The sequence below is a fragment of the Equus asinus genome, chromosome 20, assembly GCF_041296235.1.
Source record: "Equus asinus isolate D_3611 breed Donkey chromosome 20, EquAss-T2T_v2, whole genome shotgun sequence".
In the NCBI taxonomy this organism is placed as follows: Eukaryota; Metazoa; Chordata; class Mammalia; order Perissodactyla; family Equidae; genus Equus; species Equus asinus.
Window position 1 is genome coordinate 82,584,885 of NC_091809.1, and position 14,078 is coordinate 82,598,962.

The window sequence follows — 14,078 nt, forward strand, 5'->3', positions numbered from 1 at the left end:
TTACTTTCTAGCATTAGCTTCCAGACTTTCACATGATATTTTTTTATTTTGGCAATCGTATTTTTCATTTCCCAGAACTCTTTCATGTTTTCTGATTAATTTTATTTTATTAGGAGCCCTTTCTTGTTTTGTGGACCCAATAGAATCTCAAGTTAGAATTTATTTCTAATCATAGTGTTGTAAATTTATTGGATTTACATGCTCAGAATTACTTTCTAGATTCAGCACCAAAGACTTAATTACAGGTACAGAACATTTGTAAATGTGATAACTCTTGGCACCGTAAAAGTAGTAGTGTAAGTGTCAGAGTGGGCAGGCTGGGGTGGGGGAGGGGTGAACTGGGGCACAGGCGCTGAGCTCTTCATCTTACGTAGTAGAAACCATGAGAAGAGCTAAAGCGGACCCACTGGAAACAAGGGCTTTAAATGGTTATTGAGCTTGAAGGAGCAACCAATAGAAGAATAAACTAACACAAAGTGGAAGAAATTGGAAGATGAGCAGCAGTGTAAGTGAGCAGATTTCTTCATTTTTTCATGAGGGGAGTCAAGAAATATTAATCCAGTTGCTAAACCAGGAAATGAAAGTATATGCATGTTAGTCAGATTTGGGGTGAAAGCCACCACTTCTCAAAGCAGAAAAGGTGACTGGTTTCCTTTAGAGAGGGCATGTAGGGCCGGGTGGGCTGGGCTGGGCTGGAGCAAGTCTGAGTTTTCCCTTAGTAATGTTCTGTATCGAGCGTTTCAAAAAACCAAAGTATTACTTTTATAAAAGTTGCATTTTAGGGGCTGGCCCGGTGGCGCAGCGGTTAAGTTCGCACGTTCCGCTTCTCGGCGGCCCGGGGTTCGCTGGTTCGGATCCCGGGTGCGGCCATGGCACTGCTTGGCAGCCATGCTGTGGTAGGCGTCCCACGTATAAACTAGAGGAAGATGGGCACGGATGTTAGCTCAGAGCCAGGCTTCCTCAGCAAAAAGAGGAGGACTGGCAGTAGTTAGCTCAGGGCTAATCTTCCTCAAAAAAAAAAAAAAAAGTTGCATTTTATAGAAATAATTTAAATGTATGTAAATGTCGAATACAGAAACATGATGGTTGGTGGTTGATAGAAGGTGCGGGGTGGGAGGGAACATGACGGGCCTGGATGAGGTGCGTGTGTGCAGGGTTGTGGCTGCAGAAAACAGCCCACCTCGGGCGTAGGGGTGTTCCCAGAGGCCCGGCCGCTTTGCTCCTTCAGCACGTTCATTCATCCAGCAATTTGCCTTGCACTTGCTGAGCTCCAGACCCTGTTTTGGGGCTGAGGATGTGGATATCTATTTGCCTATCCTTACACCAGTCCCATTCTGTCTTCATGATTGTAGATTGATATTAACTTTTGAAATCACGTAGTATGGGTCTTCCAACTTGTCTTTTTTTTTCCCTCCCAAGATTGATTTAGCTATTTCCATATAAATTTTTCATATAAATGTCTGCTAAGAAGAAAAGCTTATTGGGATTTTGATTGGGATTGTATTGAATTTATAGATTGATTTTGGGAAAATAACAGCCCAGTATTGAGTCTTTCACACCCTGAACTTGGTATATTTCTTCATTTATTTGGATCTCCTTTGATTTCTCTCAACAATGTTTTATAATTTTCAGTGTAAAGGTCTCGCGTGTCTTGTTAAATTTATTCTTAAGTATTTTATGTTTTTTGATGCTCTTGTAAATAGAATTCTTAATTTCATTTTCAGTTCTTTCCTGCTAGTATATAGAAACACAACTGATTTTTTATATGTTGACTTCACTTATTAATGCTAGTAGTTGTTTGTACATTCCTTAGTATTTTCCATGTTAACACTCATGTCATCTGCAAATATAGACAGTTCTACTTATTTCTTTCCAATCTTTGTGCATTTTATTTCTTTTTATTCCTTATTGCAATGACTAGGATCTCTGGGATCATGTTAAATAGAAGTGGTGAGAACTGAGGTCCTTTCCTTATTCCTGATCTTAAGGGGAAAGCGTTCAATATTTCAGCTTTAAGTATCACGTTAGTTGTAGGCTTTTCGTAGTTTCCCCTTGTTAAGCTCAGGAAGCGTCCTTTTATTGCTAACTTGCTGAGTGAGAGTTTTTCTTATCATGAATGAGTATTGAATTTTGACAAATGCTTTTTTCTGCATCTATTGGCAAAGTCATCTGGCTCTTCTCCTTTAATCTATTAAGGCAGTACATTACACTGATTTTAGAATGGGAAGACAACCTTATATCCCGAGATAAATCCCACTTGGTCATAACATATTGTGTCTTTCATCTATGGCTGGATTCAATTTGCTGATACTTCGTTTCGGATTTTTTTTACATCTAGGTTCAAGTGGAATACTATTTATTTATAGTTTTTGTTTTTTTCTTGTAATGTCTTTTGGAGGTGTTGGCATCAGGATTATTCTGGCCATAGAAAACAAGTTGGGAAGTGTCCCTTCCTTTATTTTCTGAGCACGTTTGTGTAAGATTGGTATTACTTCTTCCTTAAATCTTTTTTATAATTCAGCTTTGAAATCCTTTAGACGTGGAGTTTCTTTGTGACGAGGTTTTTGATAATGAAATCAGATTTGATTATGAATTCAGATTTTCTATTCTTTTTGTATCCATTTTGGTAATTTGTGTCTTTCAAGGAATTTACTATTTCATCTAAGTTGTTGTATTTATTGGCATAAAGTTGTTCATAATTTCCCTTATCATCCATATTATGTCTGTAGAATCTGCATGATAATCTCATTTTCATTCTTGATGTTAGTAACTTGTACTTACTTAAAAAAATCAGATTTATAGGGATTTAATAATCTTATTATTTTGTTTTTTACAGTACTGCTTTTTGGCTTTGTTGATGTTCTCTATCTTTTTATTTCATTGACTTATAGTTTATCTTATTTCCTTTCTTCCACTTTCTTTGGATTTAATCTGCTCTTTGTTGTCTTGATTCTGAAGGTAGAAATTTAGATGATTGATCTAAACCTTCTGTCCTTTCTACTATAAACATAGAAAATGCACATTTCCCACAAAGCACTGCTTCACTACATCTCACAAATGTTTATATGTTGCATTTTCGTTTTTTTTAAAGAAACAAAGCAACTTATTTTATTTATTTGTTTATCTTTGTGAAGAAGGCTCCCCCCGAGCTAACATCTGTGCCTGTCCTGCTCTGTGTTGTATGTGGGATGCCTCCACAGCGTGGCCAATGAGTGTAGCAGGTCCACGCCTGGGATCCGAACCAGCAAACCCGGGCCGCCAGAGCCAAGCGAGCAGAGCTTTAACCATTGGGCCACAGGGCCGGGTGGCCCCCTATTGTTGCATTTTCTTTACCATTCATTTCAAAATAATTTCTAATTTTCCTTATGATTCCTTCTCTGACCAATAGGCAATTTATAAGTCTGCTTTTAAATTTCTAAATATGTAAAGTCCTAGATCTCTTAATTTTAATGATTTCTAACTGAATTATGCTGTATTCAGAGAATGTACTCTGTAAGAATTCTCTCTTTTGACATTTATTTCGTTTTTTTTAACGGCTCAGCATTCAATTCATCTTGGTGCATATTCTATGTGTACTTTAAAAGCATGTGTATTCTGCAATTGTTGGTTGTATAATTCTATGATTGTCAGTTGGGTGAAGATGGTTGACAGTATTGTTCAAATCTTTCGGAATTTTATTTATGCTTATCTAAATGTTCTTTTTTTTTTTTTTATGATTTTATTTTTCCTTTTTCTCCCAAAGCCCCCTGGTACATAGTTGTACATCTTTAGTTTGGGTCCTTCTAGTTCTGCTATGTGGGACGCCGCCTCAGTGTGGCCTGACGAGCAGGGCCATGTCCGCGCGCAGGATCCAAACTGGCGAAACCCTGGGCCACCGAACCCAAGGGCACGAACTTAACCACTCGGCCCTGGGGCAGCTCCTAAATGTTCTGATTTACTGAAAGAGGGATGAATCTCCAACATAACTGTGAGTTTGTCTATTTCTCTGTTTAGTTCTGTCAGTTTTTCCTTCACGTATTTTGAAGCTCTTTTATTAAGTGCATACCCATTTAGGGTTGTTATATCTTCCAGATCAATTGATCCTTTTATCATTATGGAATGACCTTCTTTATTCAGATAATAATCTTATCTTGAAGTGTACTTTCTCTGACGTTAATATAACTAAATTAGCTTTCTTATGCTCACAGTTTTCATCGTATATCTTTTCTGAGCCCTCTATTTTCTATACATCTGTGTTTTTATATTTAAAGTGTATCTCTTGAAGGCAGCGTATAGTTGGATCTTACTTTTTTATTCTTTTAATTGGAATGTTTATTCCATTTATATTTTATTTATTTATTCATTTATTTTTAGGAAGATCAGCCCTGAGCTAATATCCACCACTAATCCTCCTCTTTTTTGCTGAGGAAGACTGGCCCTGAGCTAACATCCATGCCCATCTTCCTCTACTTTATATGTGGGACGCCTGCCATAGCATGGCTTGACAAGCGCCGTGTATGTCCAGACCCGGGATCTGAACCTGCGAACCCCGAGCCACCAAAGCAGAACATACAAACTTAACCGCTGAGTCACCTAGCTGACCCCCTTTATATTTAATATAATTTTTTTATATGTCAGGATTTAGGTCTACCATTTTGCTATTTGTTTTCTTCTTTTGTCCCATCTCTTTTTTGTTCTTCTGTTTCTCCTTTCCTGTCTTCTTTTGGGTTAATCAAATATTTTTAATACTTCATTTTAATTTATTAATTTTAATTTATTTACTTTTTTTTCTCAGTGAGTGTTTATTGACTGAATAAACATAACCACAGCCAGATCTAGATGTAGGATGTGTCCCCAACCCCAGAAGGATTTCTTGGGCCCCTTGCAGTCAATATCGCCCCCCAAGGAATTACTTTGCTTCTGCCCTATCCCCGTGGTTTCTGCCTGCTTTTGAACTGTGTGTACAAGAGCCATACTGTGTGCACTCCATGGGGGGAGTCTGTTGGTCCTCCAAGAAGCAGATGCTGATACTGAGTTAGAACTGTAAAAGGTATCTTGGGGGTGACGACAGAAGGATCAAAGTGGAGGGACGGGATGGGCAGGGAAAGCATCCAGAACATAATGAACTACCACAGCCTGTTTATCACGGCACAAGGGGCCCCCTTCAAAACGAGTGTCCAATCGGGGGAGGCGGAAGTAGTGGCTGAAGTCTCAGAGGCCCCAGGGCTAATTGATTTCCTTTCAATTTGTAAGTGGTTGCCCTAGGGATTCCAATATGCATCCTTATTACAGTCTACTTAGAATACAGTATACGCACCCTGAGACAACAGAATTTCATTACCCCCGTCCTCTGTGTCCTACTGTTGTTCTATCGTTGTCACAGATTTCACTTCTACGTGCATTAAAACCCTGTAAGAAAATGCTGTTATGTTTGTGTTTAACAGCCAGTTAAAAGGAAAGAATGCATTCTGTTTGTCCATATATTTACCATTTCCCGTGGTCTTCATTCTTTTCTCAAGATCTAACTTTCCACTGGTGTCATTTTCTGTCAGCATGAAGAACTTTAGCATTTCTTGTACTGCAGCTCTGCTGGTGATGAATACTCTCTGCTTTTATTTATTTATTTATTTATTTTTTGAGGAAGATTAACCCTGAACTAACATCTGCTGCCAATCCTCCTCTTTTTGCTGAGGAAGACTGGCCCTGAGCTAACATCCATGCCCATCTTCCTCTACTTTATATGTGGGATGCCTACCACAGCATGGCTTGATGAGCGGTGCCATGTCCGTACCCGGGATCCAAACCAGTGAACCCCGGGTCCCTGAAGTGGAATGTGCGCACTTAACCGCTACGCCACCAGGCCAGCCTCATCTGCTTGCATTTACCTGAAAACATCTTTATTTCGTTTTCATTTTTTGAACGATATTTTTGCCAGATATAGAATTCTGGGTTGACTGTCTGTTTGTTTTTCCCTTTCAGCACTTTAAAGATGTTATTCCATTGTCTTCTGGCCTCTGTTATTTTAGATAAATCAACTCTCATTTGTTCTGCTTCTCTGCATATAGTCCTGTTTGTAACGTGTCTTTTGTTCTCTGGCCTCTTTCAAGATTTCTCTTCGTCTTTAGTTTTCTGCAGTTTGACTATGATGCACTTAGATGTTGTTTCTTTGTGTTTATCCTCCTTGGATTTTGATGAGCTCTTTGGATCTATAAGTTGATGTTTTTCATCAAATTTGTGAAATTCTCAGTCATTATTTACTCAAATGTTTTTCTGCTCCATTCTCACTTCTTCGAAAAAAATTATTTTTAACATTTTATTAGAGCAATTTTAGGTTCACAGCAAAATTGAAAGGAAGGCACAGACATTTCCTTTTAGCCCCTACCCCTACACACGCGTGGCCTCCCCTACTATCAATATCCCCCACCAGAGGAGTATATTTGTTACAATTGGTGAACATACATTGCCATATCATAATCACCCACAGTCTATACATACAGAGTATTTTCACTGCTCTAAAAATCATCTGTGCTCACCTATCCATCCTCCCCGGGCCCTCAATGCTTAGCAACCACCAGTCTTTTTACTGTCTCCATTGTTTTGCCTTTTCCAGAATGCCATATAGTATGGAATTATATGTATGTAGCCTTTTCAGATTTGCTTCTTTCACTTTGTAGTATGCATTTAAGGTTCCTCCATGTCTTTTCCTGTCTTAGTAGCTTATTTGCTTTTAACACTGAATAATATTCCACTGTCTGGATGTACCACAGCTTATTTATCCATTCGTGTACTGAAAGACATCTTGGTTATTTCCAAGTTTTGGCAATTATGAATAAAGTTGCTATAAACCTTTGGGTGCAGGTTCTTGCATGGATTTAAGTTTTCAAAACATTTGGGTAAATACCAAGAAGCACAATTGCTGGATCATCTGGTAAAAGTATGTTTAGTTTTGTAAGAAATCATCAAACTGTCTTCCAAATGGCTATACGATTTTCCATTCTTACCAGTTATGAATAAGAGTCCCTGTTTCTCCACATCCTCATCAGCATTTGGTGTCGTCAGTGTTTCAGATTTTGTCCCTTTTAATAGATGTGCAGTAGTATCTCATTGCTGCTGTAATTAGCATTTCCCTGATGACAAACGCTGTGGAGTATATTTTCATATACTTACTTGCCATCTGTATATCGTCTTTGGTGACGTGTCACTTCTTTTTCTGGGACTGAAACTACATGATTTTGTCCACGAGTCAATGAGGCAATCTTTTTTTCTCTTTATTCTTCAAATTGGATGATTTACACCTATCTTCAAGGTCACTCACTCTTTCTTTCCCTACCACCAATCATAAGTAAGCCCAATCAGTGGATTTTTTGTTTCAAATATTGTAGTTTGAGCTCTAAATTTTCCAATTGGTTCTTTTTTATTTTTTCCCTTTTCTGTGCTGAAATTTACCCATCTGTTCACTCGTTAGGAACATATTTTCCTTTAAGCCCTTGAACATATTTATAATAGCTGGCTTAAAATTCTTGTTTGATAATTCCAACATCTGGGTTATCTTGGATTCTGTTTCTCTTCACTGCTTTTTTCCTTGACTATGGGTTATATTTTTCTGTTTTGTTTTTTGTTTTTTCTTCACGTCTGGTAATTTTTATTTTTATACTCGATATTATAGATGACATGCTGTGAAGACTCTAGACTTTGCCATCTTCATATGGAGGGTATTGATTTTTGTTCTAGAAGATAGTTAAGTTACTGGCTGATTGACTTGAACTGTGGTAGCTTGATTTTATGCTTTGTTAAGGCATATCTGTTTCATTTTTTTTTTTTTTAGATTTTTTTATTTTTTCTCCTTTCTCTCCCCAAAGCCCCCCGGTACATAGTTGTATATTTCGTTGTGGGTCCTTCTAGTTGTGGCATGTGGGACGCTGCCTCAGCGTGGTCTGATGAGCAGTGCCATGTCCGTGCCCAGGATTCGAACCCACGAAACACTGGGCCGCCTGCAGTGGAGCGCGTGAACTTAACCACTCAGCCACGGGGGCAGCCCCAGATCTGTTTCATTTTTTATTAATTTTTTATCATTAATAGTTTAGAAAAGTTTCTTTGACCTTTAACATCTGTTACTGGTAATGTCACATAACATTTCAAGGTTGTTGTCAAATTTGGTACAAAAATTTAATGTTTCTTTCATATATGAGCTATAAGAAGATTTCAGACCTTTTTAAAAATTATTTTTTTATATGGTGACTAATCAAATACTCTTTTATTCTTTAATTAGGTTGTCATTGAGGACCTCTCTGTAATGTCCTGTCATGAGTTTTATGTTATCTTCATCAATGTCAGTATTTTATGTCCAATCAGGAAAATATTTTAAAAAGTTTCAATGTGTTAGTTTGATAATTCAAACTACTCATTAATTTAATTCCTCCTATTCATTAGGAATAATTGAATAACTCCTATTCATTGATTGAACTGTTGAGAAATCTAAGAGAACATACATCACTTCTATTTGAAATTTATCTCTTCCTCTTAATTAACTACCCTTTTGTGGAAGATCTGAAAAAAAATGTTACAATTCATGGTTTGATGTTTAAATAGTTACTGTTGATTTTATCACTTAGTTTTAAAAAATATACCTTTATTGAGGTATCTTTTACATATAGGCATATCATATAATTCATAATTTCAAGTGTACAATTCAATGATTCTTTTTAACAAATTTACCAAGTTCTAGAACATTTCCTTCACTCCAATAAGATCTCTCGTGACCATTTACTCTCAATCTCCATTTCTTCCCTTCTCATCCCTGTCCCAGGCAGCTATTAATCTACTTTCTATCTCTATATATTTACCTTTTCTGGACATTTCCCATAAATGGAATCATACGAAATATGGTCTCTTGTGTTTGGCTTTTTTCCCATAGCATAATGTTTTTGAAGATCATCATGTCATAACATGTACCAGTTTTAGTAACCATTTAGTTTCTTTTAATTGTTGAATGGCTGTCCTCTGTTTGGATATACTGCATTTTGTCTACCATATTTAGATTGTTTCCATTGTTGGCTATTTTGTCTATTTTACCTTTAATCTTGGGCCAAAATCCTTAGTCTTGGGATACAGTCTTTATTGTTAAGGTATGGCACTTCTGAGATTTCAGTGGAAAGCCTGAGGTGTCTGCTAAGTCACTATGACTTGGGGAGACCTAAACTTACCTCTCTTGTGGTGGAAAACATCTGAAATCTCTGCTTAGTTCTTTTGGCTTTCTGACTACTGCTTTCCACCGGGAGTCAGCCCTGTGTAAGTACAGTCAGGGGCCAGCCAAGGACCCAAGGACAGGCTATATGCAGATTTAAAGTCTTAACCCCTCTATGGCTCCCTCCTTTCCAGGATCCCTCCTTCAATTTCTAGCCATTCTAGCAGCCCCCAAATACCTTCTTCTAATACCTCAAGCAGCTTTCTTCTCCCTCAAGGTTTACGCTTGAGTTCTAGCTTCCCTACACTGCCCAGACTAAGGAGGGCCCTTAGGGGAAAAGCATATAAAAGTAGATTTCATCCAGTGTGGTTCCCATCTTTTGAGAGTGAAATCCCGTCCAGTTTTGAACTCTTTTTGTTTGCTCTCCAGTGCCTTCAAATCCCTGTTTTTATATTTTGTCCAAAGTTTATATTGCTATCTGCAGGAGGGTTAGTCCGATACAAAATATTTCACCATTACTAGAATCAGAACCACTGTCTCTCTTTTCTAGAAAGCTAACCATACTAAGACAACCTGGCAAAGGCCTCTGTTAGTAAGGGTATCTGTCCCTTCCCATCATCCCCTGGCTCTGAGCGGTTACTGTAACTCAGCTGCATTTCACAGTAAAGTAGATATTTGTACTTTTTGGCTACTCAGCCTATAACTCCCTTCTTAGTTTGGGAAATCCTCCACCCTATGAGTCTTGAAGTCGGTTAAAGCCTGCCTCCCAGTACGGAAGTCACAAACACCAACAACACAGTTTCTCAGTGTCCTTGCAGTAAGGGAAGGTCACATGACAAGGGCAAGGGCACATGACGAGGCTCAGAGAATCAGATGCATAGATTCAAAGATGTTGGGTCAGCAAAGAATCCATTCTGGTGACAGAGGTGGCAGTGGCCATATCCAGTTTCTGGGGCAGCAACAGGGCTGGGTTTGGTGCCAGCAATGGTAGGTATATGAGTTGTGATGGTCGTTATTCAGCAGTAGCAGCTACCTGAATATCCTGCCAATCAATTCTTTGTATGTTATTTTAAGTCAATCAGAATTGGTTCCCTGATTACAATGAGAACCTTGAATTGTCCACCTAGTGAGAGTTGAACACCAATAATCCCACCATAGGGGCCGACCCAGTGGTGCAGTGGTTAAATGCACACATTCCACTTTGGTGGCCTGGGGTTTGCCAGTTCGGATCCTGGGTGCAGACATGGCACCGCTTGTCAAGCCATGCTGTGGTAGGCGTCCCACATATAAAGTGGAGGAAGACGGGTATGGATGTGAGCTCAGGGCCAGTCTTCCTTAGCAAAAAGAGGAGGATTGGCAGCAGATGTTAGCTCAGGGCTAATCTTCCTCAAAAAAAAAAAAAAAAAATTAAATCCCACCATAATGAAATCTTGTTAGGCAAACTGGAGACCTTGTTAGACAAACCTAAAACAGCCCCTGCCATCCTGGGGGGCTGACCCATCTGTAAGCCTGCTTCCTCAGGATATGGTCTCCATCCGTCTTTCTAGCCCTCCCCTGCCCGCTCTGTGCTTTGGCCACAGATCCAACTGAATTCTTCCAAAGTGTCGTGCCCTTTCCGTCCTCCCTGGCTGTGCAGCTGTTGAATGTCCTCTTCCTGGAATGCAATTATCATCCCTCGCCTAAACTGCCACACTGCCTCCTAATTGGCCGCCCCTCTTCACCCCTCAGGCCCATGTCCAGTCCATTCTTCACACAACAGCCAGAGCCATTGTCTCGAAATGCATGTGTGAGCGTGTCACTGCTCTGCTTAAAATCTCTTAAAGCTTCTTCATGGATCTTTGGATAAAGACCAAATTCGTTAACATGACCCTCCAGGCTCAGCATGGTCTGGCTCCTGCCTATCTCTCCAGCTTTACTGGGAGACACTTAGGAAGTAGATGTTTTGGACTGGCTTGATTTGGATTGAGGGGGACGGAGGAGGAGGCAAGGACTACCCCCAGATTTCTGGTTGGGGCCCAGGCAGGGAAGCTCCTTAGTCTGTTATCCCTTAACATCTCAAAGGCAGGCATCAGTCAGCCTCACATCCTTTGTTGAACAGGGAGCTGAAGACTCATCGCCCCCACCCACCAGCCACCCACTGCCTCGCGCTTCAGTCTGACATGCAGCTACCCCACCAGCGAGGGGAGACTTCAGGTTTGAGCTGCAGCTGTACATTTGATTTGCTGTGTCCTTGGCTTAGCTGCTTTCCCTCTTAGAGCCTTTGTTTTCTCATCTATAAAGCAAGAATAATACTTTCTTTCTCTCTCTCCCTTTTTTGATAAGGAATTATTATTGTGAGCGGTCCATTTCCAGCATGGGACTGGCGTCCGCTGGGCCATAGTTGGGGATGACCATCTCCTACGAGCCTCCCTAGTAGAATCGATGTGCTTTTTAGAAGAATCACTCTGGTTTGCAGGTGGAGGATGTATTACAAGTGGATCGAGACAGGAAGGAGGGAGCCTCCTGTCCTCTCATCCATCAGTGCCCTTGGAGAAATGCGTGGGGAGGTGGCCTGCCTGGAGGGTGCCCCAAACCTCAGAGTAACCCTAGATCCTTCACTGCCCACAGTCTGTCCCTCAGCAGGTGCTGTTGGCTCTTTCTTATATATCTACGGACCCCCTTACTTCTCATTTCATGCCACCACCCTAGTCCAAACCACCATCTGCTCTCTTGCCTGCCGCGACAATGGGATGCTCTGCCTCTAATCTCGTCCCGTTCCAAGACATCTCCATCCAACAGCCAGCGTGACCTTTAAAAATGGAAAGCAGGTACGGCTACTCATCTCCTAAATCCTCCAGGGGCTCCCGAAACTCCTCAGCCCTGACCACAAGCCCTGCATTATCTGCACCATGCCTTCCCTGTTCACGCAAACCCAGGCACCCTGTCCTCGTTCCTGGGCTTCAGAAAGGCCCAGCTTCTGCCCTCGCTGCTCCCTCCACCTGGGCAGCTCTGCCCACACACCAACATCGTTGGGTCCTCACCTGCAGGTCTCAGCCCAGAGGTCATCTCCTCGAAGAGCCTTTTTCTGAGTATACTTGCCCCATTATTCTTTGCTTCATCACTGTTTTATTTCCCTCATAACGATTATTACTGCCTGCAATTAGATTGTTTATATTATAAAAGTCTCCTCAACATGACTACTTTTACATTTTTATTAATTTTTTTTTGCTGAGGAAGATTAGCCCTGAGCTAACATTTGTTCCCAATCTTCCTCTTTTTTTTTTGCTTGAAGAAGATTAGCCCTGAGCTAACATCTGTGCCAATCTTCCTCTACTTTATAGGTGGGTTGCCACCACAGCATGGCCAACAAGTGGCCTAGGTCTGTGCCTGGAATCGGAACCCATGAACCCAGGCTGCCAAAGTGGAGCAAGCCAAACTTAACCACTACACCACAGGGCTGGCCCCCATTTTTATTAATTTTAATTATACTAGCACTACATAACTATGTTGTCTGAAGAGCCTGACAAGTAAAGCAAAAATATCCCCTTACCTCCTCTTCCCCCATCCTAGGTCCCTCACTGGAACGACAGTTCTGCTTGTCCTATTGATCACTTATATTGGTAAGTTCCTGGCACCATGTATTGGGACATTCAATAAAACAGTTATTGAATGGAGAGTGAATCAATGGCTAAGTCCTGGCTCTACTACGTATTAGCTTCCCTTTGGGGAGGGCCTGAGGAGGGGCGGGCAGAGGCCAGGGTCCAGAGGAGGGAGTGAATTTGGGCACACTACTTAGCTTCTCTGACTATAAGTTTGCTCATTTATAAAAAAGGGAAAAGAGCGTTTATCTCACAGAATTGTGAGCGTCAAGCAGTGCCGGCACACCACACACCCCTTGTGAAGTTTATAGGCCAGTGGGACATACTTGACATCCTGCGTGTTGACTCCACAGCCTGCCAACCTGCTCAGTGTCTCTAGAATGTCAGGGCCCTGCTCTCCACGCTGGGCTGGGAAGAGCCGTGTGGGGCCAGCGGTGACCTGAAGCCATCTGATGCATCTTGCTAGACTGCTTGTGTCACTTGGAAGTCATTTAAAACATTCTGTTTTATAGTAAACTAACCACAGATACTTATTGAATCAAATGATGACTTTGCCTGAAGTTTTAAATCCATGTGGTTTGGGCATCATGAGGAGAGCCCCTGGAGATCGTGTGGTTGGGTTGAACCCATGTCTGGTGCAGAAAGCGGTGGGACCTGGCCTCTCCACCCTGGTTAGGGTCCTCCCCGGTTCACACAGTGAGCCTCCTGTCAACATGCAGGACTCTGGTGTGCTCCTCCCAAGATCCCTGACCTCAGCAGAAACAGCAGGTGGCTTCTTCTTCCCCTGTGGGAATGAGGGTGAAGCCGAGAGGCCAAGGCCAGGAGGAAGGTTCTGGTTCCTAATCCACATTCTCCTAATTCCCAACATTGCCCAGACCCTGGACTACCCCGCCTGCCAATCAGCACCTCTCCTCCTCCACTACCCGCCCATCTGGACATAATTAGGTAATTATACTGGGACATCATTACCCAACTACATATAACCAGCATAGGTAACTGCTTCTGAGCATAATTACAGGAGATGTTTACAGACCCACAATCACATCAGAGTAAATGATAGCTTCCTTTCCTCCCATTAATACACCAATATTAGGGACCTATCAGGGCCAATTAACCAAATCCCAGCAGTGAGGGGGCGGAAAGACCTCACACTCTCCCACTACCGGCAAGGCAGGAAGGGACCTCAGACAAAGCAGAGTTCCAGCCAGGATTTTGAGGACACCAAGAAGCCTGCAGAGGCATGGGCTAACATCTACTGGGCCCCTGCCATGTGTCAGGCACTCAGGGGAGGCCAGCAAACACATAGAAACAATTCTGCAAGTTGGTGTTAGTATCGC

The 14,078-nt window shown here is 41.3% G+C and overlaps 1 long non-coding RNA gene across 1 annotated transcript; it reads left to right on the forward strand.

Annotated features, from left to right (window-relative positions):
- Nucleotides 1-385: 385 nt before the first annotated feature.
- Nucleotides 386-13,339, forward strand: LOC139041133 (uncharacterized). The gene is made up of 3 exons (XR_011495822.1): nt 386-505; nt 11,852-11,970; nt 12,713-13,339. It is a non-coding gene; the product is annotated as an uncharacterized lncRNA (long non-coding RNA).
- The last annotated feature ends 739 nt before the right edge of the window (nt 13,340-14,078 follow it).